This window comes from Mchenga conophoros, linkage group LG9, assembly GCF_057382185.1.
Source record: "Mchenga conophoros isolate Kocher_MC1m ecotype Shallow Benthic linkage group LG9, M_conophoros_male_GT1.1, whole genome shotgun sequence".
Classification (NCBI taxonomy): domain Eukaryota; kingdom Metazoa; phylum Chordata; class Actinopteri; order Cichliformes; family Cichlidae; genus Mchenga; species Mchenga conophoros.
In genome coordinates, this window is record NC_140534.1 from 36,037,749 (window position 1) to 36,050,248 (window position 12,500).

Here is a 12,500-nt window from a genome sequence, read left to right on the forward strand (position 1 = left end):
CTAATATCCTTGACAATGTAACAAATTACCTAGATCATGATTCAGAACCAAACATAACTGATTGACATGATCTTTTCATTTTATCTGAATTTATGCGTTTTATTTGACAAACTGTCACAGTTTTGCGACTGGCGCACAGATACAATACCAAAGAGCAGAATTAAGTTTTGTCTATCATTAGTCATAAGGCCTGTACTACAAAGCACATTCAACACATCAAGGCTATCTTTCCATAATCTGGATTCACTTAACCTGAAAGTGGCGATCTGGATAAGTGGTCACAAAAAGCTTAACCTGCATGGTCGCATGAAAGGGGTGGCATTGTGAGCATCTGTTCACTAATGATTATTGAAAAGCGTACTGGAAACAGAAGCTGATTTTTCAAAAGATAAAAGTATAGTATTAGGCAAATATGAAGATATTAAAACAGACTGCAGCATAACTAAGGGAGGATTCAGGGTCACCTGGTCCAGCCTGAAATATATGCTTTAGCAAAAAGGAAAGTTTGAAGCCTAATGTAGTCTACTCGATGAGCTTTGTTGCTTGTACTTGCCGTTTCTTGCTGTCTTTTCACAAACCTCTCACTGAAAATGGTCCATACTGTCAATCTAGTTCACTTTACAAATTTTGATTTTAAAACACAACATCTGTGTGTGTAATTGGTGGAAACTAAAATACGCATTGTAAAAAAAAAATAACATTGAGATAAAGTAGTTGTCTTTAATTGGTAAATCATAGGACCTTAAACAGGTATTTTCTATGATAATATAACAAGACATTTTCAGCCTGCATTTTTTTTTTTAATTCCAGACTTGTGAAATGACCTGCAGAACCCTGCCATGTGTTTTGTAGTGCTGTTCTTGCAAAGTGTGAACTCACGCAACACAGCAGGTTAAACTAGTCACTCACCAGAATAGGTAGCCTAACAAATCATAAATGTAACAATAAAAGTGAAGCAATCATTCTTTCAGCTGAACTCTTTAGGGGTCATCACAGCGGATCATCTCCTCAACCTCCTCCTATACCAGCATCCTCCTCTGTCACACCAACCTTCTGCCTGTCCTCCTTCACATCCATGAACCTCCTCTGAGGTCTTCCTCTTCTCGTCCTGCCTGGCAGCTCCATCATCAACATCCCTTGGCAGCCTCCTCTGCACATGTCCAAACCATCTCAGCCTTGTCTCTCTTTGTCTCCAAACCTCTGACCTGAGCTGTCCCTATGATGTAGTCATTTCTAATCCTGTCCATCCTGGTCATTCCCAATGAAAATCGTCATAGCTTTCCTCACTACCATTTTGTAAACCTTTCTTTTCCCTCTTGCTGCTTTCCTTTTATAACACATCACCCCTGACACCCATCTCCACCCCCTCTGAATTCTCCTCTTCAACTTACTGTAAAGCAATACTTAAACATTTTCAATAATTTTTCTAATTACCAACAAAATAATTCTGGATCAATATTATCAAGAGTTTTGTGTTTGTGTAGGCATATATTCTGCCACAGAGGACAAAACTATAAGGAAATAAAGTCATGTCTACAACCTGATTCATATACTGCAAACAGAAAATTTTAAATACATTTAAAGCTTAAAACATCTCACCCTTTGCTTTGGCCACTTTGGTTTTTCCCCTTTTCCTCAAAGCCAGTCTTGCTTCCTTGCTCTCTTCTAAAACAGAAACACACAAACAATGGTAGCTGTTATTGTACAAAGCAGATTGTACTGGAATAGAATTTGAGTAGAATACATACAACAGTGTCACTACATTTCAGACAAAAGCTTAAACTCACCATCTACATCTGAACTCTCTTCACTGGTGGGCTCCGGTCTCTTTTGAGAGGAGAAATGCTCAGAACTTCCACCTGAAAAACAGAAACATTCATGTGCCACATCTTCCTAATTCACTGTGTTTTTGTACTGAATGACTCTGTAAAAAACCTGACCTTCATCCATCTCACTGCCTCCTCCTTTTTCATTTCTCTGGGGGACACGGAGTAGCTGCTATGTCAAATATTAGCCATCTGGAGTCACAAAAAACTTCAAACACAAACAGTATTGTTGACAAATATGACAAAAAACAAAGATGCAACAACAACGTGCAAAGGAGCAATCTTAACTTCTCCAAGTGTCACTATGTCATCCTAGAAATGAAATTACTCTTCTTTTAGTTAAGATAATTAAAACAATGCAGCACAACCATTCAAAGGTGCCATTTGTGTAAACATGCACTGGACAAATGTAACAGTTTTTAATTTAGAATCTGGGTCGTGGTGATAAAACCACAAATCTCTGAGATGTCCTTTTTTCATGTGTTGTGAGTCTAGTTCTTGCTGTAATAAAAAAGCTCACTATAGAGTGAGTGTACATGATCAAGTGTTATCTGTTGTATAGACTACTGAGCACTGAACTAGGCCAACAGTGTGTTTCTTTGGCTGTAACATGCCACCCAGTTCATTTTACCATTAGGAACCCAAGCTAACAGGTTAACGTCACTCTCTAATATTAGTCAATGTCACATACATAACTTGCAGTTGCATAGCAGTTTATCAAAAATGCAGCTTATTCATGAGGCAGTATACCAACAGCTGTACTAGTGAGCAGGTAACACTTACCACCACTATCAGAACAGCCATTATCACTGCATGCGAGCGCCACGTTATCGTCTGCAATGTAAGAAATAAATATTGAAAGGATACAATTATATTTGGACATTTTTTATGAAGAGAGAAGTCTATAACATGACATTACTGTAAAATGTATAACCTAAGCTAATTTCTATTGTCATGAGCTTTAACCTCCTATGACCTGAACTCTTTCATGCCATTTTTAATTTCTCTTTGCTATTTGGGCTGATTGGGACCTGATGTAAAAACAAAGAATTATCTGAATTTTTTTTACCTCTCTTGTTTCTGAGAGGAGTGAGATCCACATACGAGGGCATTTGTTTTAAATTTCGATAGAACAGTGGCAGTATAATGTCCTTGTAGAGCAAAATTTAGTATTTTGGTCGAGACAACCCAAAATGTGATGTCCACATATGTGGACACCAGGTCCAAGGAGGTTAAAGTACACAACACTAACAATGCACCATAAAACAACAAGCAGGAGATCATGAATAGAAGACTAATCTTATTTTAAAACCAGTGCCCATTTAAATTTAAGATTATGCCAGTCAGGATTCAGTTTGAGGTCCTCTAGCAAGGAATTCTACATGTTCTCTCCTGAACAGGAAAAGCTGTTTCTCCAAACAGGGATTTAAGTGACATCAGCTTCCAGCTGGAAGCTAACAAAGCCAAAAACTAAATACGACCATAAGATCACTGAGCATGTGGGAAACCTGGTTAATAAGCATTTTTTTTAATTTGTTTCAGAAAAATACATTTATTAAAATCATCAACCAAAAATTTCTTTAAAACATACCACTGGTGTGATGCTGACTTTGTCCTATTGCTTGATTATATACCATGAGACGGTGTTTGTAAACACGTTATACATGAAATTAAATGTAAAATAAATTCTCAGTGGATCAAACTATCTGTTGCATAAATAAATTGAATATATCCAAATAAATTTGTCATTTGAAAATCTGCTCATCATTTCAACCTGCTTAATAACAAAAATTTTCACATGTGAAAAGATATGTTTTTAAAGTTATAAGACTTCACTGAGCTCGTGTATTCCTGGCTGTAAGTAAAATAAGATGTTGTGGTATGACCGTGGTATCAGACTGCAGAGGACTGCACAGGTCTGCAATGAGGACACAGGCTGCAAACAAAAGTTACGTTCAACAACTTTTTGTCTTTGTCTCCTGTTTCTGTTGTCTGTTTGGGACTGTTTCTCATATCTGGCTTACATCATTTATATTATAAAATGCTGAGTTTCAACCATGTGTTGTCCTTGTGCCATTTTCAGGTAAAGAGGCTTCAAATGATTTTCTGATCAATGCCTATTTTATTTACATTTTATGCAGAACGTGGGGCCGATGTGATGCACATGAGTATTGTTCTAGCAGCAGTTGTTCATATTATAAGCAACAAAGAATCACATTTAGAAAACAATCACGTCTGATCTAAGAATCACCTATTCCCACCTTAACTGATAATGATTCTTAATGCATATTATAGTTTGTAGTATCTGTTGTTTGGTCTGTTGTTTGACACTCCTACGTACGATTCAGTAACGATTAAAGACTACATGTTCAAATATTCGATAAGAAGGCACATACCTGTATTTGGCTTCCTGCCGTGGCTTCCTTCACCTAATACCAAAGACAAAAGTCAAAGTTACTTCTCAGTTACAGTTAAATAATCCAGTTACAGTCAATAATGACTTGGAGGTGATACAGTAAAAGTGCACCAACAGTTTTGATGCAGCCCATTACCCATTCATTTACAGTAGCTCACCTCAATAAATATACAGGTGTCTTAGCAGTGAGCGCTCATGCAGGTGAACCTGCTGTAAAAATTGTGACCTACAACTCTATCAAATTTAAAGTAAAACAAAAAAAAAAACATGGAGCATCACAACGTTTCACCCGTTTTAGATATAGTAGTATTAGGCATTTAAAAAACAGAGTGTCATATAGGAAAGCTTATATGCCTTCTGATGGCTACACTGTTAGAGTGACATCATTTCCTTTTTTAACATACTTTTATTAATTACTCTCTGTACATAAAGCAATATTAGGACAGCATGTTATTGTTTCCTCCAAGGTGAGTCTTATTATAACACTAAAACATAGCAGCCAAAGAGACAACACATAAACACACTTTCAATTGTTGGAAGGCACAATTATAACACACTATACAAAAGGCTTATATTTTGTATAAGCATGTACATTATTTGCTTTGAATAGCCAAATTAATACTACATGACAGCCTTGATGTTCCACAGAAAAACACTATCTGAAGCCCACTTCAGCAACAGAACACCAGGCCTTCTGTCCAGTTATGTTTGACGGTGAAAAACAAATGAGAGGAATAAGACAAACGAGGCTAAACGGAGCACGCTGCTCAGCTGGGTCATGCTGATGTGCGGCTACGTCAGTAAATATACTGGACGGACAGACGCTGCTCAGTCACTGAAACATCGACACCAACATAAAACTCCATGTTGGCGTAAACACGTGGGAACGTTTATATTTGATGGATAAAGGAGGACAATGATTTCAAGCATTTTGGATTGTAAACACTTTAAGACAACAAAAGTTAAAGCATTGCTACGCGCATGCGTCACACTTCAGTCGTTTCCTTTACATATTTTGAAATGCTAACTTGATAGATGTTATAGCTGGGCAACTGAGGTTGGGTTTTAACAAAAGATTAAAGCGCTCGGAATAAAAGTGCCTTTCGACTAAATCTAGGCTAAAATTGTGACTTAAAAAGAAGGGGACAAAACCCAGTCAAGCTATAAAATGCCTTAAAGAGATACCCTAAATAAAACGGTACAAACCACAGTTTGGCCGCTTGTTATCTTTAATAAAGTTTGTGAAGAATTAAAAAGCATTCCACTAAGCTGTGTTGTGGCGAATCCACTTAGCCAAAAAAATGGATCGGACATCAATTGGAGAAACGATAGTCTTTATATAAGGCTTCAAAAGGGGGAATGTACAACAAATAAACTGCTCGACATCAGAGCAACATATAATGGCTTCCCAAAACTTTCTTTGCTAGCTAAAAACCCAGAGTAACTTTTGTCTACCACAAAGGATTCTGGGAAACGCAGTTTTCTAATGAAAATACCTGTTAAATAAATTAAATCTATAATTAACAGCTCTCACTAAACATGTGACTAACACTTAAATCACTTACAAAATAATCCAAATGCTGTTATCAAACAAACTGCACTAAAGTTACAACAAGCTGTCTTGTTAAAAGGCTGGAACTCACACAGGTCTGCAACCAAAACACTGCATAGGATTTTTCATTTTAGACTTTTACTCACTGAAACCGTGAAAAATCTCTAACTTCATGTTTTCTTGCAAAAATCATGTTTTTACTGTAATTAAGTGTACATTTTTCCCCTTTAAACTGAAAACCAGATCCGATAATTATTTCTTACGTTAATTTTATATTTCTAAGAGCGAGACTGAAGAGAAATACAGATAGAAATTGCCAGAAATTGAGGGGGAGGGGACGGTAGGTTTGGCATAAAATTTAGTGTTAAATATATCACGAAGGAATCGGTTTTTGTTCCTATGTTCAATTATAAGAAAAATTATGCATAGTTAATTGTAATAAAATATAGATTGAGACGAACTTTATGCATTGTTCAATTAAAAAAAAGTATATTTACTGCCATGTCATTAAGTTAAAAAAAAATTAAACTTAATGTAAGATACCTTTTTCTTTCGTTTCTTAGAAAGACAACATTTGCACAGTTTTCATATAGCAAAAATGTGAAATCTTACCTGCAGAAAGCGTGCTTTGCAGTCTTCAGAGCTCCACTTAAACGGCTACTCCGACTGTGGACTGAATGACGTCACATGCCCTGCAAAAGTTTGAGAGCTGCAGTGCAGGTGCGCGGGGGGAGGGTCACTGATGGAGGAGCAGAGAGAGCCAAAGTTTTCTCCTCAGCTCTGACTCTCAAACCTGATTTACAGGCTACAATATGTGAAATAAAGGAATCCTGACATTTATTTTAACTACAGTTTAGTACACATTATGAAATCACAAAATAAAATTTATCTAAAGTAAGATTTAGTTTTACAGTCTAATTAAACTTTATATATATCAGTAGTGGAAAGAGCCATTACCATATTATTTATTTATTTTACACACACACTAAACAGCTATATTAGGTACACTTTGCTAGTCCTGGTTTGGACTCTCTTTTGCCTTCAGACCTGCCAAAGTGCTGGAAACATTTACCTGCCCCTCCCCCACTGCAGCAGCTATGGGGGAGGTGCAGGGCATCAGTTAAGTTGGGAGCAGAGTGAGCTACAATTCTCTGCTCAGCTCTCACTCAGGCTCAGGCTTAGTGTACTGGCCAGAACACATGAAACAAAGGAACCCTGACATGTTTTACTACAATTTAGTACACATTATAAAAGCACATACCAAGATTTATCTAAAGTAAGATTTAACTTTACAGCCTAATTTTACTTTATATACATCAGTAGTGGAAAAGTACTTAGTATTTATCTAAAAGTATTATTACCATAGGGAAAAGAAATACATATATATACACACAGTGGACTCATTGCGAGCCCTTCAGGAGGCGAAATGATGCAATTTAATGCAAAATACGTATTTCATCTGCTATGATGGGAAAGCCAGATATTTCATAGATGAAACTTTGAAATATCTGGCTTTTGATGATGATCAAACATTATTTTTTCTGCATATAGGGGAGAAGCATGTTAGGAGTCGAAGAGAAGGACAGGCAGGAGCGTGGAGGTACTATGACTGGCAAAGGGAGAGAGCTGGCTGATATGACTGGAGAGAAGGAAGGTAGATTTACTGTGTGTGCAGGAGACCAGGTTGAAGGTTGGATGTCAGTTAGAAGAGAAAGAGGAATTCTGCAGTTAGTTTGATAAAGTGGTAGAGAGTGTTGATTGGAGCAGACTTCAGTAGCCATGTAGGTGAAGGAAAGAGAGATAATGAGGTGTTAGATAGGTATAGTGTTAAGCAGAGAAATGCACAAGGTCAAAATTAGGAAGATGGAAATGGCTGGGGTGAACTCATACTTCAAGAAGAAGGAGGAACAGAAGGTGACGTAGAAGAGTGGAAGAAAGTGTACACAGGTGGCTTACATCCTAAACAGAAGGGTCAGTCTGAAAGAGATAGGAGACTGCAAGGTGGTGTCAGGAGAGAATGTAGCCATGCAGCATTGGACACTAGTCTATAGGATGACTTTGGACGTCAAGAAGAGGAAGAGAATGAAGGCAGAGACAAGAACTAAATGGTGGAAGCTGAAGAAGGAAGAATGTTGTGCAGTTGTTAGTTCAGGGAGGAGTAGACATTCTCTGGGTGGAAGGGAAGTGTTACCAGATGACTGGAAAAATACAACTGAAATGGTGAGAGAAAGGCAAAGAAGGTGTTTGGTGTATCTTTTGGAGAGAGAAAAGAGGACAAGGAGACTTGGTGGTGGATTGGACACTTTCCTGTAGTTCCTCAAAGGAATAGCTAAGAGAAAGTGCGATAGTCAGGGGAGATGGATAAAAGTAGACAGGAATACTGGGAGGCCAGGCCAACTGCAAAGATAGAGGTGGCAAAGGAAAAAGCTTATACTGAGTTGTACGTGAGGCTGGGTACTAAGGAAGGAGAACAGTACTTGCATGAATTAGCTATACAGAGATTGAGCTGAAAAGGATGTGCAGCAGGTTAGAGTGATTAAGGATAAAGATGGTGAAGAGAGTGTGTTGAGAAGATGGAAGATAGAAGTATTCTCTCACTGTCTTCATTAATGAAGACATTAATAAAGACAGAAACTGAGGACAGATGGAGGAAAGTTAGTGAATCAGGAAGCGCAGGGGATAAGTAAGGAGGAAGTGAAGGCAGCTATGAAGAGAGGAAAGGCAGTTGGTCCACATGACATATCTGTGGTGGTATAGAGATGTTGAGGAGAGAGGACTTTTTTTTTTTGCCTGTCCCGTTTGGCTCTTTTGCCATCAGAATTATTGTCTAAAGGCAAAGAAAGATGCCCAACGGATTTACTTTACCAAATTGACCATCCCAGCCTTGCCGTAATGGTCCATTTGATTCACCTTTTATTGTTTATTTTATTTTCACTTGTTGAATACGGGACAGACTTGACTGGGGGAAAGAAGGGGAGAAAGAAAGAGAAAGAGCTGAGAAGAGGGATAGGGGAGAAGGGCAAAAAAAACAAAAACCAACAGAATGGGCAGAAAAAGAAAAAAAATGCATCTATCGATCACCTGGATCACCTGTTGAGAAAGAAAAAAGAAAACAAGCAGAAGAGAACAAGAGTAATAGAATAAACAACATCACAATGAAATATGGGAATATGACAGTAAATACTAAATATTAAACATTATTGTGCAGCACATAGGATCAACAGAACACAGTGTGCTTTGAGGTAGGAGCCAAAAAGGGTGTAGTTTGTGGGTGTGATCACCCGTGTGTACACCTGTGAGCATGGACGCGCTTCCATCCATCCATCTTCATCCGCTTTATCCGGAGCCGGGTCGCGGGGGCAGCAGCCTAAGCAAAGAGGCCCAGACCTCCCTCTCCCCAGCCACCTCCTCCAGCTTATCCGGGGGAACACCAAGGCGTTCCCAGGCCAGCCGAGAGATATAATCTCTCCAGCGTGTCCTGGGTCTGCCCCGGGGCCTCCTCCCGGTGGGACATGCCTGGAACACCTCACCCAGGAGGCGCCCAGGGGGCATCCTTGTCAGATGCCCGAACCACCTCAGCTGGCTCCTTTCGATGTGGAGCAGCAGCTGCTCTACTCTGAGCCCCTCCCGGATGGCCGAACTTCTCACCCTATCTCTAAGGGAGAGGCCAGCCACCCTTCGGAGGAAGCTCATTTCTGCCGCTTGTATCCGCGATCTCGTTCTTTCGGTCACTACCCACAGCTCGTGGCCATAGGTGAGGGTAGGGACGTAGATCGACCGGTAAATGGACGCGCTTGTTTTTTTAAAAGGTTCCTTCATGTAATGATCTGCTAGAGGGTGTGGGGGGGCCACAGCCCCGTCCTCCAGGGCATGAAGCAGGTATGGAGGAGATCAAAACTCCAGACATCCAGAGGCCCCCAGAACACAAGAGACCAAGGAAGACCAACAGAGGGGCAGCCGCGCCACTGTCCCAGTAAGAGCTGAGGAGAGTCCCAGATGAGGGCTCACTCAGCAGCCGCGGAGCAGAAGCCAGGGGGAGTTGCAGTGACGCGCCCGTGAGCTCCGCCGGCAGCCAGCTGTGCCTGAGTGACCGAGCCCCAGGCTGAGAGGCCGGGGGCACCCCACCTCCGAAGTGGCCCGAGCGAGCCCCAGGATCCAGGCCCCGATAAGCGGCCGCCAAGGAGTGAGCCGGTGTGTACCTGGACGCCCATCCCCTCATCCTCTCATATGCACTTCACACTCAACCAACGTGGAGACAGACATAAAGAGACGCTGTACACACGATCACACTCCCCAAGCGTACTCAACGAACCGGGTCTAGGTACCCTTGCCCCTGGAGGGGGGAACTGCACCCAGACCCAGGTGGTGTTACCCTTTTCCCTGCGGTGGGGAGAGGCAGACCGCCCCGACTCCGCAGCAGCAGGGAGGCCCCACACTCCAGATGGCCAACTCCTCCTCCTAGCCCCCCCGCTCCAGCAGGCCGCAGATAACGGGGGTGAGAGAAGACTCCAAACCTCCTTCCACCCGCTTATTGTAGTGTTGATGCATGTGTGTTCTAAGGTGCATTTAAAACCCAGGAGGGCATGGAGCTACCTGCCAGAGAGCAGCAGGTAAGCGCATAGTCCCTCCTGCTAGCCCTCAATGTCTACGTGTATTTAAAATTGAGAGGTGGGCAACCACGCGAGGGGTGAGGTGTACACCCTGATGGTAATTTGGATTCCGTGTATCGTGCCCACTCCCAGAGAGGACTTTTTAACCAGATTGTTTAACACAAGTTTGGAGAGTGAGGAATGAATAAGTGTACTGATACCAGTTTTCAAGACCAAGGGTGATATGCAGAGCTGTAGTAACTACAGAGCGATAAAGCTGAGACACACCAAGAAAGAGTTGTTGAAGCTAGGTTAAGAAGAGAGGTGATGATCCATGAGCAGCAGCATGGCTTCTCACTGAAAAAGAGCAGTGCAGATGTGATGTTTGCTTTGAGTGTGTTGATGCAGAAGTATAGTGAAGGTCAGAAAGAGTTGCACTGTGTCTTTGTGGATCTGGCAAAAGAATATGATGGGATGCTAAGAGAGGAACTGTGGTACTGCATGAGGTAAGTCTGGATGTGAGGGTGGTGCAGGATGTGTTCAAGGTGAGGGTGGGATTACATCAGGGATCTGGAGTCAGGAGGAGGGACAGGAAACAGAAATGAGTATACAAGAAGGACAGCTCATGCTGAATGGTATGGAGAGAAAGTTAGAGACAAGGCTGAGATGATTCAGACATATGCAGAAGAGGGATAGAGGAAATACTGGACAAAGGAGGGAGAAAACAGCATGACCTCAGAGATGACCTCAGAGGTCAACACCAGAGCCTCTGGTGTTGTGACCCCTAAAGAGAGCATTTCTCTCTCATATATATATATATATATATATATATATATATATATATATATAAGTGTAAGAGGCCATTTGAGTACAGTGAACTGAACTGTTATGTTTAAGAGTGCAATTTGACATCATTTGAGCTTCTTGACACTGGTTATTATCCTCCTGGAAGCAGCCATAATGAGATGGGCACTTCTGATGGATGGGACATATTTAATTTTTATAAAGTATTACAGAACACATGAGTCAATATTATATTGCATTACAGATTATATATTAATGGTAGATTTTCACTAATAGAAGCTTACAGTAGAGGAACCAGGTTTTAATATAAAATGGAACACAGCAATATATGTATCCTTTGTACGGAAGCCCATGCTTTAATATAATCTATCAAAATTCACCAGTATGATTTATAATAGTTTGAAAAATACTTGAAACAAAACTACAGTTTCTTGCACATTGTCTATATTTATGTTATGTAGACACAATTTGTAGCTCACTACTAAAGCAGGGTCAAGGTGGTTTTTCAGATTCAGTCTCCTATTTGTGGAGATATTTTGGTAAAATATGCTGGTAACACTAAATCGAAAGCAGCCCCTCAAGACGTTAAATGATTTTTTTTTTTAACTGAATGGTCTAAAAAAGTTACTTATATGCCATTTCTATAGCAGAGATAAAAGTATGGTTTAAAAAGAGACGCCTAAAATGAGAACCAGAAGGCAGAAATGATGAGCTGCATTAATAATTTCTAAACCTGTCTCACATTAACTGATCAAACCCATGTTAACTAGCACACTGTTTAGTTTAAATTGAAAATCCAGTCGTAATTTTTCAGGAACTGAAGCACTGTCTCATAGCCCAGTTTAGGCCAGTCCATATTCAATATTTCTATTTCAGCATTTAATTTAAAAAACTGTATTGGTGTGCTTTCCAATTTGGGTAGACCAAGACCAGATATTAAAAGTAAGACATAATAATATGTTTAACTTACCTTGTAGGGTCTTTACCCTAAAGTATAAAGTGCCCTCAGGTGACCTTTGTTGTGCTTTGGTGCTATATAAATAAAATTGAATTGAACTTCAAGGCGATAGAGCACTATTTATTTCTCCTTCATTAGATAAACTGTCATTATCTTCATTTGTAGTGAATGGGCAAAGACAGTAGTTGGCAGTAGAGTGCAAAAAAGTTCTTGGGTGCAGTGACTGTCCAAAAGCAGTAGGGGCAGTAGAGAGCAAAAAGTACTTGGGTGCAGTGACTATCCACAACCATAAGGGGCAGAAGGGCAGTAGAGAGCAAAAAGGCTCAGGAGCAGTGATTTTTCATAACCACTAGTA

The 12,500-nt window shown here is 40.3% G+C and overlaps 1 protein-coding gene and 1 long non-coding RNA gene across 8 annotated transcripts in view; one reads left to right on the forward strand and one right to left on the reverse strand.

The window, feature by feature from the left end:
- Positions 1-8,914, reverse strand: part of LOC146567816 (uncharacterized) — a 9,754-nt gene extending 840 nt beyond the window's left edge. Inside the window, exons 1-4 of one of the 2 annotated variants that reach the window (XR_014893716.1) lie at positions 2,610-8,914; positions 1,941-2,034; positions 1,788-1,859; positions 1,600-1,665 (exon numbers count right to left, since the gene is read on the reverse strand). This is a non-coding gene — a long non-coding RNA (uncharacterized LOC146567816). Of the gene's footprint in view, positions 1-1,599; positions 1,666-1,787; positions 1,860-1,940 lie in introns of both variants that reach the window. The other variant, XR_014893715.1, reaches the window with a different exon arrangement.
- Positions 1-12,500, forward strand: part of LOC146567815 (5'-AMP-activated protein kinase subunit gamma-2-like) — a 39,017-nt gene that overhangs the window by 19,285 nt on the left and 7,232 nt on the right. The window lies entirely within an intron of this gene.